General features: G+C 50.2%; 1 protein-coding gene across 3 annotated transcripts in view; it reads right to left on the reverse strand.

Moving 5' to 3' along the window:
• Positions 1-20,187, reverse strand: part of LOC135292815 (hydrocephalus-inducing protein-like) — a 133,831-nt gene that overhangs the window by 21,602 nt on the left and 92,042 nt on the right. The window contains exon 1 of one of the 3 annotated variants that reach the window (XR_010354979.1): positions 3,596-3,705. The exons of the other annotated variants lie outside the window; for them this stretch is intronic. The gene's annotated coding sequence lies outside the window, so the exon portion shown is untranslated. Of the gene's footprint in view, positions 1-3,595; positions 3,706-20,187 lie in introns of those variants that run through there. 3 annotated transcript variants of the gene reach the window in all.

Raw genomic sequence — 20,187 nt, forward strand, 5'->3', positions numbered from 1 at the left:
AGCCTTGGCAACTGTGGCACCTGCATCTGGGCTGCTGCAGGGGCTGATGTTTAAGCCTTGCAGCCTCCAAAGGCTCCGGGCTCTGCTTCCCGGCCTGCTCTGCACTGCCCTGGCTCCGCATTGCTCAAGAGACAAAAGCCAAGCCAGGGCATCCTCACCCTGCCCAAATTGCTGAATTGACTGCAGTCCTTAGGACCTTCTCCACTTTCAAAGAACCTATTCCTTTGATCACTGATTCGGCACATGTCTATGGCCTAGTGCAGCGGGCCGAAAATTCCATTTTCAAAGACATTTCTAACCCCAACTAAAGCATTTGCTTTCAGCAGTCATTTCTCTTTTGTCCCACAGACAACACCCACGCTATATCATGCACACAAGGCCTCATACCACCCTTCCTGGGTTCATAGTAGGCAATGTTAGAGCAGATGCCCCAGCAAGGGTTGTCCAAACCTCCCCACAGAATGTTTTTGAACAGGCTAGGATCCGCCACCACTTCCACCATCAAAACATTCCTGCACCGCTCAGCATCTTTAAAATTACCCAAGATCAGGCAAGATCCATGGCAAACACCTGCCCAAATTGTCAAGAACGTGCCTTTGCTTCTGTCAGAGCTGTACTCAATCCAAGAGGACTAAAGACTCTCCAGATCGGGCAATCACACATCACACACCAAGCCCCTTTTGGGAGACTAAAATACATCCCCGTCTCAATCCACACCGACAACGCTGCGGTTTCTGCCCCTGCCCATGCTGCTGAAAAATCAAAAGATGCTATAAAACGTTACTTTTTAGCCTTTTCCACCTCCCCTGTTCCACAGGAAATTAAAACTGATCATGGTCCTGCTTATACCTCCCACTGATTCCAACCATTTTCTGACCAGTGGGCTACAAAACATGTCACAGCCATACCACACTCTGCCACAGGACAGTCCATCGTCCAGAGGGCCCACTCTTCCATCCAAAGGATCCTTGATCAACAGAGACAGGGAGTCCACATAGTATCTCCCATTGGAGGCCAAGGCCCTTGATGTGCTCAACTTTTTGAACAACTCCCCCAGTCATCAGGCATTTTATATTTAATTGGCAGCCCAATAAAAAGAAAAGCCACCTGTGCTGATCAAAGACCCTGAATCCAAACAAATTATGGACCCTTCCCCATTCATTACTTGGGAGGGAGGATATGCTTGTGTCTCTACAGCAGCAGGCCCAAGACGGATCCCAGCAAAAAACATAAAACCCTTCTGCCAATGGCCAGGCAAACACCAGAGCCACCATCAGAAAAACAGAACAAAAGAGCCTAAGAGAGACAGCAGCAGCCTGCAAAAGAAGAAGAAGGACAGAAGAAGATCTCCTAAGCAGTGTGGACCACACAGACCAACACCAAGAGAGCTCAGACACCACTAACTGCGATATACCGCTTAACAATTGGAAAACCTGTATTCTAGCCTTGATATTTGATTCTTCTAATAAGAAGACTTCAAACCCTTGCCTTACAGAAGAGAAAGTTTAGTGGGACCAGAATTTAAGGTTCACATTGCAATCTCCCTATCTCTATACTTTCAGGCCACCCAAGCCTCCTCCCACTACGAAATTAGCTGAAGTCAAAGGATGCTGTCCTTTCTTGCCACTGCAGCAGGAACCTGGATGCTCCTCACTATGCCGCATGCCTTCGCATGGGTGGTTCCACAGCCAAGCCACAATTTCTTGCCCATGGCCACGCATGTCAACCTCTTCTCACATAGGGACTCAGTATACCAGAGCGGCCAGCTGCTCACAGATCAAATCAATAAGATCCAGACAAAAGGCAACAACGACTGGCTCACTGGACTGTTGAAAGACTGGGGCATGAAAGGCTGGCTTTCATCTTTACGTCCAACAATATGAAGTCTAATAAGTCTAAGTGCCGTGTTCTGCATTTTGGCCACAAAAATCCCCTACAGCGTTACAGGCTGGGGACAGTGTGGCTGGATAGTGTTCAGGCAGAAAGGGACCTGGGGGTGCTGGTTGACAGCCGATTGGATATGAGCCAGCAATGTGCCTTGGTGGCCAAGAAGGCCAACGGCATCCTGGCCTGCATTAGGACTTGTGTGAGCAGCAGGAGCAGGGAGGTCATTCTCCCCCTGTACTCGGCACTGGTGAGGCCACATCTTGAGTACTGTGTCCAGTTCTGGGCCCCTCAATTTAGGAAGGATATTGAGATACTTGAGCGTGTCCAGAGGAGAGCAACGAGGCTGGTGAGGGGCTTGGAAAACAAGCCCTACGAGGAACATTTGAGGGAGCTGGGGTTGTTTAGCCTGGAGAAGAGGAGGCTTAGAGGTGACCTTATTGCTCTCTACAACTTCCTGAAGGGAGGTTGTAGACAGGTGGGGGTCGGTCTCTTCCACCGGGCAGCAACTGACAGAACAAGGGGACACAGTCTCAAGCTACGTCAGGGAAGGTATAGGTTAGATATTAGGAAAAAAATTTTCACTGAAAGAATAATAAAGCACTGGAACTGTCTTCCCAGGGAGGTGGTGGAATCACCATCACTGGATGTGTTTAAAAAAAGACTGGACATGCCACTTGGTGCTATAGTCTAGTTGAGATGTTAGGGCATAGGTTGGACTTGATGATCTTAGGGGTCTCTTCCAAACTCATGATTCTGTGATTCTGTGATTTAGTCAAGACTGTTTTGTGGGCTTTGTTTCTTGTATTCATTGTCTTGGTTATTCTATCCAGTTTTGCTCAACGCTTGCAAAAGTCCATGGCAGAAGCCTTCATTCTTGAAAACAAAAAGGGGGCACTTGTGGAGGCCCAGGGGCCTCTCATTGCAACTGTGATACCTTAGGGCAAAGGGGACCAAGGTGAAACAGAGAAACCCCTCTGAATGCAAGGCTCTCACCCATGGCCACTTGCAGCCTCTTGCAATCCGCAGGTTTTGTTGCTATCACCCACTTCAACTGCCATTTTTTCCTTATATCTACTCTCCAGAGAATGTTCTCCTCTCTCTTCTCCCCTGCTGGTCCTGGCTTCACCCCTTCTCCCCCCCGAATGAAACCCTCAGACCCCAGCCTCATTTTCTCTCTGGCCCTGGACCCTCTTCATGGCAATGCACAGCGTTTGGAGTTCCACACAAAGACCCATCTCTGGCCTCATTCATCAGCACTTGAAGCAAGTGTGCTCCGGCCTCTGGGAGTGCAGCTCGCTCACACGGGCTCACTGTGGACACGCCGCAATCACACAGTCATTGAGTGCACCAGAGAACCTGGCCTCTAATAAAAGGCATGAATGCCACAAATCACCCAACCCAATGCCTTGCATGTTTCTACTTTTTCCTTCTCCTCTCATCTCTCATGTCACTTTCCCCATTTCCTCTCTCTGCCAGCTTGGCTTCTCTCTCTCCTGGCTGCAGCTTCAGCCACATGTGTGACACTGCAGGAACAGCCTGACCCACAGGGAAGTGGGAGAGGACTCTTTGTCAGCAACTGAAGTCACAGAACAAGGGGGAATGGGATGAAACTGCAAGAGCTGGAATCCATTCCATGATGGCAAGAAGTTCTTTCCTGTCAGGGTGCTTGTCCCTGACACAGGGACCAGCGCAGAGAGCCTGTGCATACCCCATGCCCACCAACATCCAAGGCCAGCTTGGACAGGGGCCGCAGCAACCTGCTGTGCTGCGAGGCTGCTCAGCTTGGAACCAGATGATCCTTAGGGTCCCTTCCAGGCCAAACCATTCAAGGATTTCATCATTCCACCATGCCCATCTCCCAGTGTGGAGCGGCCCTGAAACTTCTGTGACATCACAGCTCCCACAGCGTTCCAGGTGGAACGTCCAGCACCTGGAAACCACCACAGCAGACACTCTGCCTGCTGCCAGCGCTCAGTTGGCGCTCGCTCTGCGCTCTGCCCGTCAGCACTCAGCTGTTGCTGCTGCTGCCTGGGCTTTTCCTGCTGCCTGCTCTGGAGCACCAACCCCAGCAGGATGAGCACTGCTGCGCCAGTGGAGGTACTGTGCCATTCCAGGGAGGAGGCAGCCTGCTTGAGCAGGCTGCAGCCATGTGGGAATGGATGGTGTGGGACAGGAACCCCACTGTGACATTGTGCTGTCTCTTGCAGACTAACAGAGACACTGTGGTGGCGATGGAAGTGGACATGGTGCTGAATGAGGAAGAGATGATGGAGGTGGACGTGGAAGACCAGGTTGAGGAGATGGAAGTTGATGAGGAGGATGACATCGAGGCGATGGAAGTGGATGAGAAGGATGAGGAGGAGCCCATGGTCCTCGGATGAAGATGGAGCCCCACAAGTAAGACAGGCAGATGCTCCCCATGCCCTGCCCACAGACACAGTGGCTGCCCTGACGCCAGGCTGGGGCTGGGCTGGATGGCCCCGCTCAGGGACACGCTGCCCGCAGGGGGCCTGGATTGTGCTGCCACAAGCACCAGCCCTGGCCTGCCCTGCACTTGCCTGGGGCCACACCAGCCCTGCCAGCCCTGTCCCAGCTCTTGGGGCCCAGCTGGGCCCAGTGCTGGCAGCTGACTCCAGCTTTGCTTCTTTCTTCCTTCCAGGACTGATGCAGATGATGGCTGTAGATATTTCGGCGGTGTATATATGTTTGAAAAGTTAGGATATTTTTGTAAATATGTTCTTAGGTTAGTAGTTCTTTGTAAATATGTTTTGAAGATTGTTACTCCATAGGATCCCATGGAAATATGTGCAGTAGATTGTTGTTGTTGTTCTTATGAGGACTGTTGTAATGAAATGTGTTCTGTAAATCCTCGTGTTTGCCGATGTTCAGCAAATAAATAATGATTCTTTATAAAACTTCACTTCTCTTTCTCATTCCTTTGGGCACTGTCAGAACCCCGGACCTCCCCCTGACCATCCTAAATGATTCCAGCCCCAGCCAGGGGGCTTTAAATCCCTGGCAGGGGGTTCAGAGACCCTGGCATGTAGCCAAAGACCCCTGGGCCTTTGAATTTAACCCATAAAGCATGTTACCACCTTTATGTCAAGAATTAAAAGTCACAACAATTTAGATAGTCTAGTAATAGTAATCACAAAGTGAACGGAAAACATTTAGAGCACTGTACACAGAGGTTTTGAACCTTGTACGAAAGAGTTTGGTATTATCTACATAGATAGAAAAATTTGGGTGTACCCAGTCCTTCCTCTTTCTTCTCGCTAGCATCCATATGAAAGACGATATTACCATTCACATATTGGTTTCAAGTAGAAAGTCACTATCTAACTTAAGTAATAGGTATTAAAACATTCTTGTAAACATAGTATAGGCAGGTTTTAATATAAGAGATAACACCAACCCAAGAGGCAAAAAGAGTACCTTAAGCTGACCTGCTGAACAAACCTCAGCAGGCCAGCAAAAAAATGTTTTAGACAAAATATAAAAATCAACCTTAAGAGAGTGAAGCACATACTTCTCAACTCTTCCTTCGACAGCTAAGTTAGAGAAAAAGAGACTTCTAACGTACCTCGAAATCCCCTCAACCAAAGAAAACCCAAGAGGCACAGGCAGCGTTTGCACAGTTGGGATTTCCACTTGTTCCGGGATCCCGGGGCTGGAGCTCCCTGGGGCTGCTGCCACGGCCACCCCGCGGCTGGGGGTCCCTGTGCACAGGGGGTCCCACTGACACCACTGCTGCCGCTGGCCACTGCTGCTGCTCCTGGGCTGGGGCACAGCCGCGTCCCCAAGAGCTGAGCTCTCACCAGCACAGAGGGGGCTCTCGCTGCACTGGCCCCTGCAGCCATGCCACCAAAGCAAGGCAGGAAACTTTCAGCCACCCTTCCTGCTGCAGCCACAGCCACTCCTGGCTCCAGAGCCGCCATCAGCCCACAGGGATGCAAAATCCACCTGCCCGCTCTCAAGGCCTTGACAGCCTTGGCAACTGTGGCACCTGCATCTGGGCTGCTGCAGGGGCTGATGTTTAAGCCTTGCAGCCTCCAAAGGCTCCGGGCTCTGCTTCCCACCCTGCTCTGCACTGCCCTGGCTCCGCATTACTCAAGAGACAAAAGCCAAGACAGGGCATCCTCACCCTGCCCAAATTGCTGAATTGACTGCAGTCCTTAGGACCTTCTCCACTTTCAAAGAACCTCTTCATTTGATCACTGATTCGGCAGATGTCTATGACCTAGTGCAGCGGGCCGAAAATTCCATTTTCAAAGACATTTCTAACCCCTACTAGAGCATTTGCTTTCCCCTTTCATTTCTCTTTTGTCCCACAGACAACACCCACGCTATATCATGCACACAAGGTCTTATACCACCCTTCCTGCATTTATAGTAGGCAATGCTAGAGCAGATGCCTCAGCAATGCTTCACCAAACCTCCCCACGGAATGTTTCTGACCAGGCTAGGATCCGCCACCACTTCTACCATCAAAACATTCCTGCACCGCTCAGCATCTTTAAAATTACCCAAGATCAGGCAAGATCCATGGCAAACACCTGCCCAAATTGTCAGCAACATGCCTTTGCTTCTGTCAGAGCTGTACTCAATCCAAGAGGACTAAAGACTCTCCAGATCGGGCAATCACACATCACACACCAAGCCCCTTTCGGGAGACTAAAATACATTCCCCGTCTCAATCCACACCGACAACGCTGCGCTTTCTGCCCCTGCCCATGCTGGTGAAAAATCAAAAGATGCTATAAAACGTTCCTTTTTAGCCTTTTCCACCTTCCCTGTTCCACAGGAAATTAAAACTGATCATGGTCCTGCTAATACCTCCCACTGATTCCAACCATTTTCTGACCAGTGGGCTACAAAACATGTCACAGCCATACCACACTCTGCCACAGGACAGTCCATCGTCCAGAGGGCCCACTCTTCCATCCAAAGGATCCTTGATCAACAGAGACAGGGAGTCCACATAGTATCTCCCATTGAGAGCCTGGCCAAGGCCCTTGATGTGCTCAACTTTTTGAACAACTCCCCCAGTCATCAGGCATTTTATATTTAATTGGCAGCCCAATAAAAAGAAAAGCCACCTGTGTTGATCAAAGACCCTGAATCCAAAGAAATTATGGGCCCTTTCCCATTCATTACTTGGGAGGGAGGATATGCTTGTGTCTCTACAGCAGCAGGCCCAAGACGCATCCCAGCAAAAAACATAAAACTCTTCTGCCAATGGCCAGGCAAACACCACAGCCACCATCAGAAAAACAGAACAAAAGCCTAAGAGAGACAGCAGCAGCCTGCAAAAGAAGAAGAAGGACAGAAGAAGATCTCCTAAGCAGTGTGGACCACACACACCAACACCAAGAGAGCTCAGACACCACTAACTGCGATATCCCGCTTAACAATTGGAAAAACTGTATTCTAGCCTTGATATTTGATTCTTCTAATAAGCTGACTTCAAACCCTTGCCTTACAGAAGAGAAAGTTTAGTGGGACCAGAATTTCAGTTTCACATTGCAATCTCCCTATCTCTTTACTTTCAGGCCACCCAAGCCTCCACCCACTACTAAATTAGCTAAAGTCAAAGGATGCTGTCCTTTGTTGCCACTGCAGCAGGAAGCTGGATGCTCCTAACTATGCCGCATGCCTTCGCATGGGTGGTTCCACAGCCAAGCCACAATTTCTTGCCCATGGCCACGCATGTCAACCTCTTCTCACATAGGGACTCAGTATACCAGAGCGGCCAGCTGCTCACAGATCAAATCAATAAGATCCAGACAAAAGGCAACAACGACTGGCTCACTGGACTGTTGAAAGACTGGGGCATGAAAGGCTGGCTTTCATCTTTACGTCCAACAATATGAAGTCTAATAAGTCTAAGTGCCGTGTTCTGCATTTTGGCCACAAAAATCCCCTACAGCGTTACAGGCTGGGGACGGTGTGGCTGGATAGTGTTCAGGCAGAAAGGGACCTGGGGGTGCTGGTTGACAGCCGATTGGATATGAGCCAGCAATGTGCCTTGGTGGCCAAGAAGGCCAACGGCATCCTGGCCTGCATTAGGACTTGTGTGAGCAGCAGGAGCAGGGAGGTCGTTCTCCCCCTGTACTCGGCACTGGTGAGGCCACATCTTGAGTACTGTGTCCAGTTCTGGGCCCCTCAATTTAGGAAGGATATTGAGATACTTGAGCGTGTCCAGAGGAGAGCAACGAGGCTGGTGAGGGGCTTGGAAAACAAGCCCTACGAGGAACATTTGAGGGAGCTGGGGTTGTTTAGCCTGGAGAAGAGGAGGCTTAGAGGTGACCTTATTGCTCTCTACAACTTCCTGAAGGGAGGTTGTAGACAGGTGGGGGTCGGTCTCTTCCACCGGGCAGCAACTGACAGAACAAGGGGACACAGTCTCAAGCTACGTCAGGGAAGGTATAGGTTAGATATTAGGAAAAAAATTTTCACTGAAAGAATAATAAAGCACTGGAACTGTCTTCCCAGGGAGGTGGTGGAATCACCATCACTGGATGTGTTTAAAAAAAGACTGGACATGCCACTTGGTGCTATAGTCTAGTTGAGATGTTAGGGCATAGGTTGGACTTGATGATCTTAGGGGTCTCTTCCAAACTCATGATTCTGTGATTCTGTGATTTAGTCAAGACTGTTTTGTGGGCTTTGTTTCTTGTATTCATTGTCTTGGTTATTCTATCCAGTTTTGCTCAACGCTTGCAAAAGTCCATGGCAGAAGCCTTCATTCTTGAAAACAAAAAGGGGGCACTTGTGGAGGCCCAGGGGCCTCTCATTGCAACTGTGATACCTTAGGGCAAAGGGGACCAAGGTGAAACAGAGAAACCCCTCTGAATGCAAGGCTCTCACCCATGGCCACTTGCAGCCTCTTGCAATCCGCAGGTTTTGTTGCTATCACCCACTTCAACTGCCATTTTTTCCTTAGATCTACTCTCCAGAGAATGTTCTCCTCTCTCTTCTCCCCTGCTGGTCCTGGCTTCACCCCTTCTCCCCCCCGAATGAAACCCTCAGACCCCAGCCTCATTTTCTCTCTGGCCCTGGACCCTCTTCATGGCAATGCACAGCGTTTGGAGTTCCACACAAAGACCCATCTCTGGCCTCATTCATCAGCACTTGAAGCAAGTGTGCTCCGGCCTCTGGGAGTGCAGCTCGCTCACACGGGCTCACTGTGGACACGCCGCAATCACACAGTCATTGAGTGCACCAGAGAACCTGGCCTCTAATAAAAGGCATGAATGCCACAAATCACCCAACCCAATGCCTTGCATGTCTCTACTTTTTCCTTCTCCTCTCATCTCTCATGTCACTTTCCCCATTTCCTCTCTCTGCCAGCTTGGCTTCTCTCTCTCCTGGCTGCAGCTTCAGCCACATGTGTGACACTGCAGGAACAGCCTGACCCACCGGGAAGTGGGAGAGGACTCTTTGTCAGCAACTGAAGTGACAGAACAAGGGGGAATGGGATGAAACTGCAAGAGCTGGAATCCATTCCATGATGGCAAGAAGTTCTTTCCTGTCAGGGTGCTTGTCCCTGACACAGGGACCAGCGCAGAGAGCCTGTGCATACCCCATGCCAGGGAACATCCAAGGCCAGCTTGGACAGGGGCCGCAGCAACCTGCTGTGCTGGGAGGCTGCTCAGCTTGGAACCAGATGATCCTTAGGGTCCCTTCCAGGCCAAACCATTCAAGGATTTCATCATTCCACCATGCCCATCTCCCAGTGTGGAGCGGCCCTGAAACTTCTGTGACATCACAGCTCCCACAGCGTTCCAGGTGGAACGTCCAGCACCTGGAAACCACCACAGCAGACACTCTGCCTGCTGCCAGCGCTCAGTTGGCGCTCGCTCTGCGCTCTGCCCGTCAGCACTCAGCTGTTGCTGCTGCTGCCTGGGCTTTTCCTGCTGCCTGCTCTGGAGCACCAACCCCAGCAGGATGAGCACTGCTGCGCCAGTGGAGGTACTGTGCCATTCCAGGGAGGAGGCAGCCTGCTTGAGCAGGCTGCAGCCATGTGGGAATGGATGGTGTGGGACAGGAACCCCACTGTGACATTGTGCTGTCTCTTGCAGACTAACAGAGACACTGTGGTGGCGATGGAAGTGGACATGGTGCTGAATGAGGAAGAGATGATGGAGGTGGACGTGGAAGACCAGGTTGAGGAGATGGAAGTTGATGAGGAGGATGACATCGAGGCGATGGAAGTGGATGAGAAGGATGAGGAGGAGCCCATGGTCCTCGGATGAAGATGGAGCCCCACAAGTAAGACAGGCAGATGCTCCCCATGCCCTGCCCACAGACACAGTGGCTGCCCTGACGCCAGGCTGGGGCTGGGCTGGATGGCCCCGCTCAGGGACACGCTGCCCGCAGGGGGCCTGGATTGTGCTGCCACAAGCACCAGCCCTGGCCTGCCCTGCACTTGCCTGGGGCCACACCAGCCCTGCCAGCCCTGTCCCAGCTCTTGGGGCCCAGCTGGGCCCAGTGCTGGCAGCTGACTCCAGCTTTGCTTCTTTCTTCCTTCCAGGACTGATGCAGATGATGGCTGTAGATATTACGGCGGTGTATATATGTTTGAAAAGTTAGGATATTTTTGTAAATATGTTCTTAGGTTAGTAGTTCTTTGTAAATATGTTTTGAAGATTGTTACTCCATAGGATCCCATGGAAATATGTGCAGTAGATTGTTGTTGTTGTTGTTATGAGGATTGTTGTAATGAAATGTGTTCTGTAAATCCTCGTGTTTGCCGATGTTCAGCAAATAAATAATGATTCTTTATAAAACTTCACTTCTCTTTCTCATTCCTTTGGGCACTGTCAGAACCCCGGACCTCCCCCTGACCATCCTAAATGATTCCAGCCCCAGCCAGGGGGCTTTAAATCCCTGGCAGGGGGTTCAGAGACCCTGGCATGTAGCCAAAGACCCCTGGGCCTTTGAATTTAACCCATAAAGCATGTTACCACCTTTATGTCAAGAATTAAAAGTCACAACAATTTAGATAGTCTAGTAATAGTAATCACAAAGTGAACGGAAAACATTTAGAGCACTGTACACAGAGGTTTTGAACCTTGTACGAAAGAGTTTGGTATTATCTACATAGATAGAAAAATTTGGGTGTACCCAGTCCTTCCTCTTTCTTCTCGCTAGCATCCATATGAAAGACGATATTACCATTCACATATTGGTTTCAAGTAGAAAGTCACTATCTAACTTAAGTAATAGGTATTAAAACATTCTTGCAAACATAGTATAGGCAGGTTTTAATATAAGAGATAACACCAACCCAAGAGGCAAAAAGAGTACCTTAAGCTGACCTGCTGAACAAACCTCAGCAGGCCAGCAAAAAAATGTTTTAGACAAAATATAAAAATCAACCTTAAGAGAGTGAAGCACATACTTCTCAACTCTTCCTTCGACAGCTAAGTTAGAGAAAAAGAGACTTCTAACGTACCTCGAAATCCCCTCAACCAAAGAAAACCCAAGAGGCACAGGCAGCGTTTGCACAGTTGGGATTTCCACTTGTTCCGGGATCCCGGGGCTGGAGCTCCCTGGGGCTGCTGCCACGGCCACCCCGCGGCTGGGGGTCCCTGTGCACAGGGGGTCCCACTGACACCACTGCTGCCGCTGGCCACTGCTGCTGCTCCTGGGCTGGGGCACAGCCGCGTCCCCAAGAGCTGAGCTCTCACCAGCACAGAGGGGGCTCTCGCTGCACTGGCCCCTGCAGCCATGCCACCAAAGCAAGGCAGGAAACTTTCAGCCACCCTTCCTGCTGCAGCCACAGCCACTCCTGGCTCCAGAGCCGCCATCAGCCCACAGGGATGCAAAATCCACCTGCCCGCTCTCAAGGCCTTGACAGCCTTGGCAACTGTGGCACCTGCATCTGGGCTGCTGCAGGGGCTGATGTTTAAGCCTTGCAGCCTCCAAAGGCTCCGGGCTCTGCTTCCCACCCTGCTCTGCACTGCCCTGGCTCCGCATTACTCAAGAGACAAAAGCCAAGACAGGGCATCCTCACCCTGCCCAAATTGCTGAATTGACTGCAGTCCTTAGGACCTTCTCCACTTTCAAAGAACCTCTTCATTTGATCACTGATTCGGCAGATGTCTATGACCTAGTGCAGCGGGCCGAAAATTCCATTTTCAAAGACATTTCTAACCCCTACTAGAGCATTTGCTTTCCCCTTTCATTTCTCTTTTGTCCCACAGACAACACCCACGCTATATCATGCACACAAGGTCTTATACCACCCTTCCTGCATTTATAGTAGGCAATGCTAGAGCAGATGCCTCAGCAATGCTTCACCAAACCTCCCCACGGAATGTTTCTGACCAGGCTAGGATCCGCCACCACTTCTACCATCAAAACATTCCTGCACCGCTCAGCATCTTTAAAATTACCCAAGATCAGGCAAGATCCATGGCAAACACCTGCCCAAATTGTCAGCAACATGCCTTTGCTTCTGTCAGAGCTGTACTCAATCCAAGAGGACTAAAGACTCTCCAGATCGGGCAATCACACATCACACACCAAGCCCCTTTCGGGAGACTAAAATACATCCCCCTCTCAATCCACACCGACAACGCTGCGCTTTCTGCCCCTGCCCATGCTGGTGAAAAATCAAAAGATGCTATAAAACGTTCCTTTTTAGCCTTTTCCACCTTCCCTGTTCCACAGGAAATTAAAACTGATCATGGTCCTGCTAATACCTCCCACTGATTCCAACCATTTTCTGACCAGTGGGCTACAAAACATGTCACAGCCATACCACACTCTGCCACAGGACAGTCCATCGTCCAGAGGGCCCACTCTTCCATCCAAAGGATCCTTGATCAACAGAGACAGGGAGTCCACATAGTATCTCCCATTGAGAGCCTGGCCAAGGCCCTTGATGTGCTCAACTTTTTGAACAACTCCCCCAGTCATCAGGCATTTTATATTTAATTGGCAGCCCAATAAAAAGAAAAGCCACCTGTGTTGATCAAAGACCCTGAATCCAAAGAAATTATGGGCCCTTTCCCATTCATTACTTGGGAGGGAGGATATGCTTGTGTCTCTACAGCAGCAGGCCCAAGACGCATCCCAGCAAAAAACATAAAACTCTTCTGCCAATGGCCAGGCAAACACCACAGCCACCATCAGAAAAACAGAACAAAAGCCTAAGAGAGACAGCAGCAGCCTGCAAAAGAAGAAGAAGGACAGAAGAAGATCTCCTAAGCAGTGTGGACCACACACACCAACACCAAGAGAGCTCAGACACCACTAACTGCGATATCCCGCTTAACAATTGGAAAAACTGTATTCTAGCCTTGATATTTGATTCTTCTAATAAGCTGACTTCAAACCCTTGCCTTACAGAAGAGAAAGTTTAGTGGGACCAGAATTTAAGGTTCACATTGCAATCTCCCTATCTCTTTACTTTCAGGCCACCCAAGCCTCCACCCACTACTAAATTAGCTAAAGTCAAAGGATGCTGTCCTTTCTTGCCACTGCAGCAGGAAGCTGGATGCTCCTCACTATGCCGCATGCCTTCGCATGGGTGGTTCCACAGCCAAGCCACAATTTCTTGCCCATGGCCACGCATGTCAACCTCTTCTCACATAGGGACTCAGTATACCAGAGCGGCCAGCTGCTCACAGATCAAATCAATAAGATCCAGACAAAAGGCAACAACGACTGGCTCACTGGACTGTTGAAAGACTGGGGCATGAAAGGCTGGCTTTCATCTTTACGTCCAACAATATGAAGTCTAATAAGTCTAAGTGCCGTGTTCTGCATTTTGGCCACAAAAATCCCCTACAGCGTTACAGGCTGGGGACGGTGTGGCTGGATAGTGTTCAGGCAGAAAGGGACCTGGGGGTGCTGGTTGACAGCCGATTGGATATGAGCCAGCAATGTGCCTTGGTGGCCAAGAAGGCCAACGGCATCCTGGCCTGCATTAGGACTTGTGTGAGCAGCAGGAGCAGGGAGGTCGTTCTCCCCCTGTACTCGGCACTGGTGAGGCCACATCTTGAGTACTGTGTCCAGTTCTGGGCCCCTCAATTTAGGAAGGATATTGAGATACTTGAGCGTGTCCAGAGGAGAGCAACGAGGCTGGTGAGGGGCTTGGAAAACAAGCCCTACGAGGAACATTTGAGGGAGCTGGGGTTGTTTAGCCTGGAGAAGAGGAGGCTTAGAGGTGACCTTATTGCTCTCTACAACTTCCTGAAGGGAGGTTGTAGACAGGTGGGGGTCGGTCTCTTCCACCGGGCAGCAACTGACAGAACAAGGGGACACAGTCTCAAGCTACGTCAGGGAAGGTATAGGTTAGATATTAGGAAAAAAATTTTCACTGAAAGAATAATAAAGCACTGGAACTGTCTTCCCAGGGAGGTGGTGGAATCACCATCACTGGATGTGTTTAAAAAAAGACTGGACATGCCACTTGGTGCTATAGTCTAGTTGAGATGTTAGGGCATAGGTTGGACTTGATGATCTTAGGGGTCTCTTCCAAACTCATGATTCTGTGATTCTGTGATTTAGTCAAGACTGTTTTGTGGGCTTTGTTTCTTGTATTCATTGTCTTGGTTATTCTATCCAGTTTTGCTCAACGCTTGCAAAAGTCCATGGCAGAAGCCTTCATTCTTGAAAACAAAAAGGGGGCACTTGTGGAGGCCCAGGGGCCTCTCATTGCAACTGTGATACCTTAGGGCAAAGGGGACCAAGGTGAAACAGAGAAACCCCTCTGAATGCAAGGCTCTCACCCATGGCCACTTGCAGCCTCTTGCAATCCGCAGGTTTTGTTGCTATCACCCACTTCAACTGCCATTTTTTCCTTAGATCTACTCTCCAGAGAATGTTCTCCTCTCTCTTCTCCCCTGCTGGTCCTGGCTTCACCCCTTCTCCCCCCCGAATGAAACCCTCAGACCCCAGCCTCATTTTCTCTCTGGCCCTGGACCCTCTTCATGGCAATGCACAGCGTTTGGAGTTCCACACAAAGACCCATCTCTGGCCTCATTCATCAGCACTTGAAGCAAGTGTGCTCCGGCCTCTGGGAGTGCAGCTCGCTCACACGGGCTCACTGTGGACACGCCGCAATCACACAGTCATTGAGTGCACCAGAGAACCTGGCCTCTAATAAAAGGCATGAATGCCACAAATCACCCAACCCAATGCCTTGCATGTCTCTACTTTTTCCTTCTCCTCTCATCTCTCATGTCACTTTCCCCATTTCCTCTCTCTGCCAGCTTGGCTTCTCTCTCTCCTGGCTGCAGCTTCAGCCACATGTGTGACACTGCAGGAACAGCCTGACCCACCGGGAAGTGGGAGAGGACTCTTTGTCAGCAACTGAAGTGACAGAACAAGGGGGAATGGGATGAAACTGCAAGAGCTGGAATCCATTCCATGATGGCAAGAAGTTCTTTCCTGTCAGGGTGCTTGTCCCTGACACAGGGACCAGCGCAGAGAGCCTGTGCATACCCCATGCCAGGGAACATCCAAGGCCAGCTTGGACAGGGGCCGCAGCAACCTGCTGTGCTGGGAGGCTGCTCAGCTTGGAACCAGATGATCCTTAGGGTCCCTTCCAGGCCAAACCATTCAAGGATTTCATCATTCCACCATGCCCATCTCCCAGTGTGGAGCGGCCCTGAAACTTCTGTGACATCACAGCTCCCACAGCGTTCCAGGTGGAACGTCCAGCACCTGGAAACCACCACAGCAGACACTCTGCCTGCTGCCAGCGCTCAGTTGGCGCTCGCTCTGCGCTCTGCCCGTCAGCACTCAGCTGTTGCTGCTGCTGCCTGGGCTTTTCCTGCTGCCTGCTCTGGAGCACCAACCCCAGCAGGATGAGCACTGCTGCGCCAGTGGAGGTACTGTGCCATTCCAGGGAGGAGGCAGCCTGCTTGAGCAGGCTGCAGCCATGTGGGAATGGATGGTGTGGGACAGGAACCCCACTGTGACATTGTGCTGTCTCTTGCAGACTAACAGAGACACTGTGGTGGCGATGGAAGTGGACATGGTGCTGAATGAGGAAGAGATGATGGAGGTGGACGTGGAAGACCAGGTTGAGGAGATGGAAGTTGATGAGGAGGATGACATCGAGGCGATGGAAGTGGATGAGAAGGATGAGGAGGAGCCCATGGTCCTCGGATGAAGATGGAGCCCCACAAGTAAGACAGGCAGATGCTCCCCATGCCCTGCCCACAGACACAGTGGCTGCCCTGACGCCAGGCTGGGGCTGGGCTGGATGGCCCCGCTCAGGGACACGCTGCCCGCAGGGGGCCTGGATTGTGCTGCCACAAGCACCAGCCCTGGCCTGCCCTGCACTTGCCTGGGGCCACACCAGCCCTGCCAGCCCTGTCCCAGCTCTTGGGGCCCAGCTGGGCCCAGTGCTGGCAGCTGACTCCAGCTTTGCTTCTTTCTTCCTTCCAGGACTGATGCAGATGATGGCTGTAGATATTACGGCGGTGTATATATGTTTGAAAAGTTAGGATATTTTTGTAAATATGTTCTTAGGTTAGTAGTTCTTTGTAAATATGTTTTGAAGATTGTTACTCCATAGGATCCCATGGAAATATGTGCAGTAGATTGTTGTTGTTGTTGTTATGAGGATTGTTGTAATGAAATGTGTTCTGTAAATCCTCGTGTTTGCCGATGTTCAGCAAATAAATAATCATTCTTTATAAAACTTCACTTCTCTTTCTCATTCCTTTGGGCACTGTCAGAACCCCGGACCTCCCCCTGACCATCCTAAATGATTCCAGCCCCAGCCAGGGGGCTTTAAATCCCTGGCAGGGGGTTCAGAGACCCTGGCATGTAGCCAAAGACCCCTGGGCCTTTGAATTTAACCCATAAAGCATGTTACCACCTTTATGTCAAGAATTAAAAGTCACAACAATTTAGATAGTCTAGTAATAGTAATCACAAAGTGAACGGAAAACATTTAGAGCACTGTACACAGAGGTTTTGAACCTTGTACGAAAGAGTTTGGTATTATCTACATAGATAGAAAAATTTGGGTGTACCCAGTCCTTCCTCTTTCTTCTCGCTAGCATCCATATGAAAGACGATATTACCATTCACATATTGGTTTCAAGTAGAAAGTCACTATCTAACTTAAGTAATAGGTATTAAAACATTCTTGCAAACATAGTATAGGCAGGTTTTAATATAAGAGATAACACCAACCCAAGAGGCAAAAAGAGTACCTTAAGCTGACCTGCTGAACAAACCTCAGCAGGCCAGCAAAAAAATGTTTTAGACAAAATATAAAAATCAACCTTAAGAGAGTGAAGCACATACTTCTCAACTCTTCCTTCGACAGCTAAGTTAGAGAAAAAGAGACTTCTAACGTACCTCGAAATCCCCTCAACCAAAGAAAACCCAAGAGGCACAGGCAGCGTTTGCACAGTTGGGATTTCCACTTGTTCCGGGATCCCGGGGCTGGAGCTCCCTGGGGCTGCTGCCACGGCCACCCCGCGCCTGGGGGTCCCTGTGCACAGGGGGTCCCACTGACACCACTGCTGCCGCTGGCCACTGCTGCTGCTCCTGGGCTGGGGCACAGCCGCGTCCCCAAGAGCTGAGCTCTCACCAGCACAGAGGGGGCTCTCGCTGCACTGGCCCCTGCAGCCATGCCACCAAAGCAAGGCAGGAAACTTTCAGCCACCCTTCCTGCTGCAGCCACAGCCACTCCTGGCTCCAGAGCCGCCATCAGCCCACAGGGATGCAAAATCCACCTGCCCGCTCTCAAGGCCTTGACAGCCTTGGCAACTGTGGCACCTGCATCTGGGCTGCTGCAGGGGCTGATGTTTAAGCCTTGCAGCCTCCAAAGGCTCCGGGCTCTGCTTCCCACCCTGCTCTGCACTGCCCTGGCTCCGCATTACTCAAGAGACAAAAGCCAAGACAGGGCATCCTCACCCTGCCCAAATTGCTGAATTGACTGCAGTCCTTAGGACCTTCTCCACTTTCAAAGAACCTCTTCATTTGATCACTGATTCGGCAGATGTCTATGACCTAGTGCAGCGGGCCGAAAATTCCATTTTCAAAGACATTTCTAACCCCTACTAGAGCATTTGCTTTCCCCTTTCATTTCTCTTTTGTCCCACAGACAACACCCACGCTATATCATGCACACAAGGTCTTATACCACCCTTCCTGCATTTATAGTAGGCAATGCTAGAGCAGATGCCTCAGCAATGCTTCACCAAACCTCCCCACGGAATGTTTCTGACCAGGCTAGGATCCGCCACCACTTCTACCATCAAAACATTCCTGCACCGCTCAGCATCTTTAAAATTACCCAAGATCAGGCAAGATCCATGGCAAACACCTGCCCAAATTGTCAGCAACATGCCTTTGCTTCTGTCAGAGCTGTACTCAATCCAAGAGGACTAAAGACTCTCCAGATCGGGCAATCACACATCACACACCAAGCCCCTTTCGGGAGACTAAAATACATCCCCCTCTCAATCCACACCGACAACGCTGCGCTTTCTGCCCCTGCCCATGCTGGTGAAAAATCAAAAGATGCTATAAAACGTTCCTTTTTAGCCTTTTCCACCTTCCCTGTTCCACAGGAAATTAAAACTGATCATGGTCCTGCTAATACCTCCCACTGATTCCAACCATTTTCTGACCAGTGGGCTACAAAACATGTCACAGCCATACCACACTCTGCCACAGGACAGTCCATCGTCCAGAGGGCCCACTCTTCCATCCAAAGGATCCTTGATCAACAGAGACAGGGAGTCCACATAGTATCTCCCATTGAGAGCCTGGCCAAGGCCCTTGATGTGCTCAACTTTTTGAACAACTCCCCCAGTCATCAGGCATTTTATATTTAATTGGCAGCCCAATAAAAAGAAAAGCCACCTGTGTTGATCAAAGACCCTGAATCCAAAGAAATTATGGGCCCTTTCCCATTCATTACTTGGGAGGGAGGATATGCTTGTGTCTCTACAGCAGCAGGCCCAAGACGCATCCCAGCAAAAAACATAAAACTCTTCTGCCAATGGCCAGGCAAACACCACAGCCACCATCAGAAAAACAGAACAAAAGCCTAAGAGAGACAGCAGCAGCCTGCAAAAGAAGAAGAAGGACAGAAGAAGATCTCCTAAGCAGTGTGGACCACACACACCAACACCAAGAGAGCTCAGACACCACTAACTGCGATATCCCGCTTAACAATTGGAAAAACTGTATTCTAGCCTTGATATTTGATTCTTCTAATAAGCTGACTTCAAACCCTTGCCTTACAGAAGAGAAAGTTTAGTGGGACCAGAATTTAAGGTTCACATTGCAATCTCCCTATCTCTTTACTTTCAGGCCACCCAAGCCTCCACCCACTACTAAATTAGCTAAAGTCAAAGGATGCTGTCCTTTCTTGCCACTGCAGCAGGAAGCTGGATGCTCCTCACTATGCCGCATGCCTTCGCATGGGTGGTTCCACAGCCAAGCCACAATTTCTTGCCCATGGCCACGCATGTCAACCTCTTCTCACATAGGGACTCAGTATACCAGAGCGGCCAGCTGCTCACAGATCAAATCAATAAGATCCAGACAAAAGGCAACAACGACTGGCTCACTGGACTGTTGAAAGACTGGGGCATGAAAGGCTGGCTTTCATCTTTACGTCCAACAATATGAAGTCTAATAAGTCTAAGTGCCGTGTTCTGCATTTTGGCCACAAAAATCCCCGACAGCGTTACAGGCTGGGGACGGTGTGGCTGGATAGTGTTCAGGCAGAAAGGGACCTGGGGGTGCTGGTTGACAGCCGATTGGATATGAGCCAGCAATGTGCCTTGGTGGCCAAGAAGGCCAACGGCATCCTGGCCTGCATTAGGACTTGTGTGAGCAGCAGGAGCAGGGAGGTCGTTCTCCCCCTGTACTCGGCACTGGTGAGGCCACATCTTGAGTACTGTGTCCAGTTCTGGGCCCCTCAATTTAGGAAGGATATTGAGATACTTGAGCGTGTCCAGAGGAGAGCAACGAGGCTGGTGAGGGGCTTGGAAAACAAGCCCTACGAGGAACATTTGAGGGAGCTGGGGTTGTTTAGCCTGGAGAAGAGGAGGCTTAGAGGTGACCTTATTGCTCTCTACAACTTCCTGAAGGGAGGTTGTAGACAGGTGGGGGTCGGTCTCTTCCACCGGGCAGCAACTGACAGAACAAGGGGACACAGTCTCAAGCTACGTCAGGGAAGGTATAGGTTAGATATTAGGAAAAAAATTTTCACTGAAAGAATAATAAAGCACTGGAACTGTCTTCCCAGGGAGGTGGTGGAATCACCATCACTGGATGTGTTTAAAAAAAGACTGGACATGC

The sequence above is a fragment of the Passer domesticus genome, unplaced genomic scaffold, assembly GCF_036417665.1.
Source record: "Passer domesticus isolate bPasDom1 unplaced genomic scaffold, bPasDom1.hap1 HAP1_SCAFFOLD_51, whole genome shotgun sequence".
Lineage (NCBI taxonomy): Eukaryota > Metazoa > Chordata > Aves > Passeriformes > Passeridae > Passer > Passer domesticus.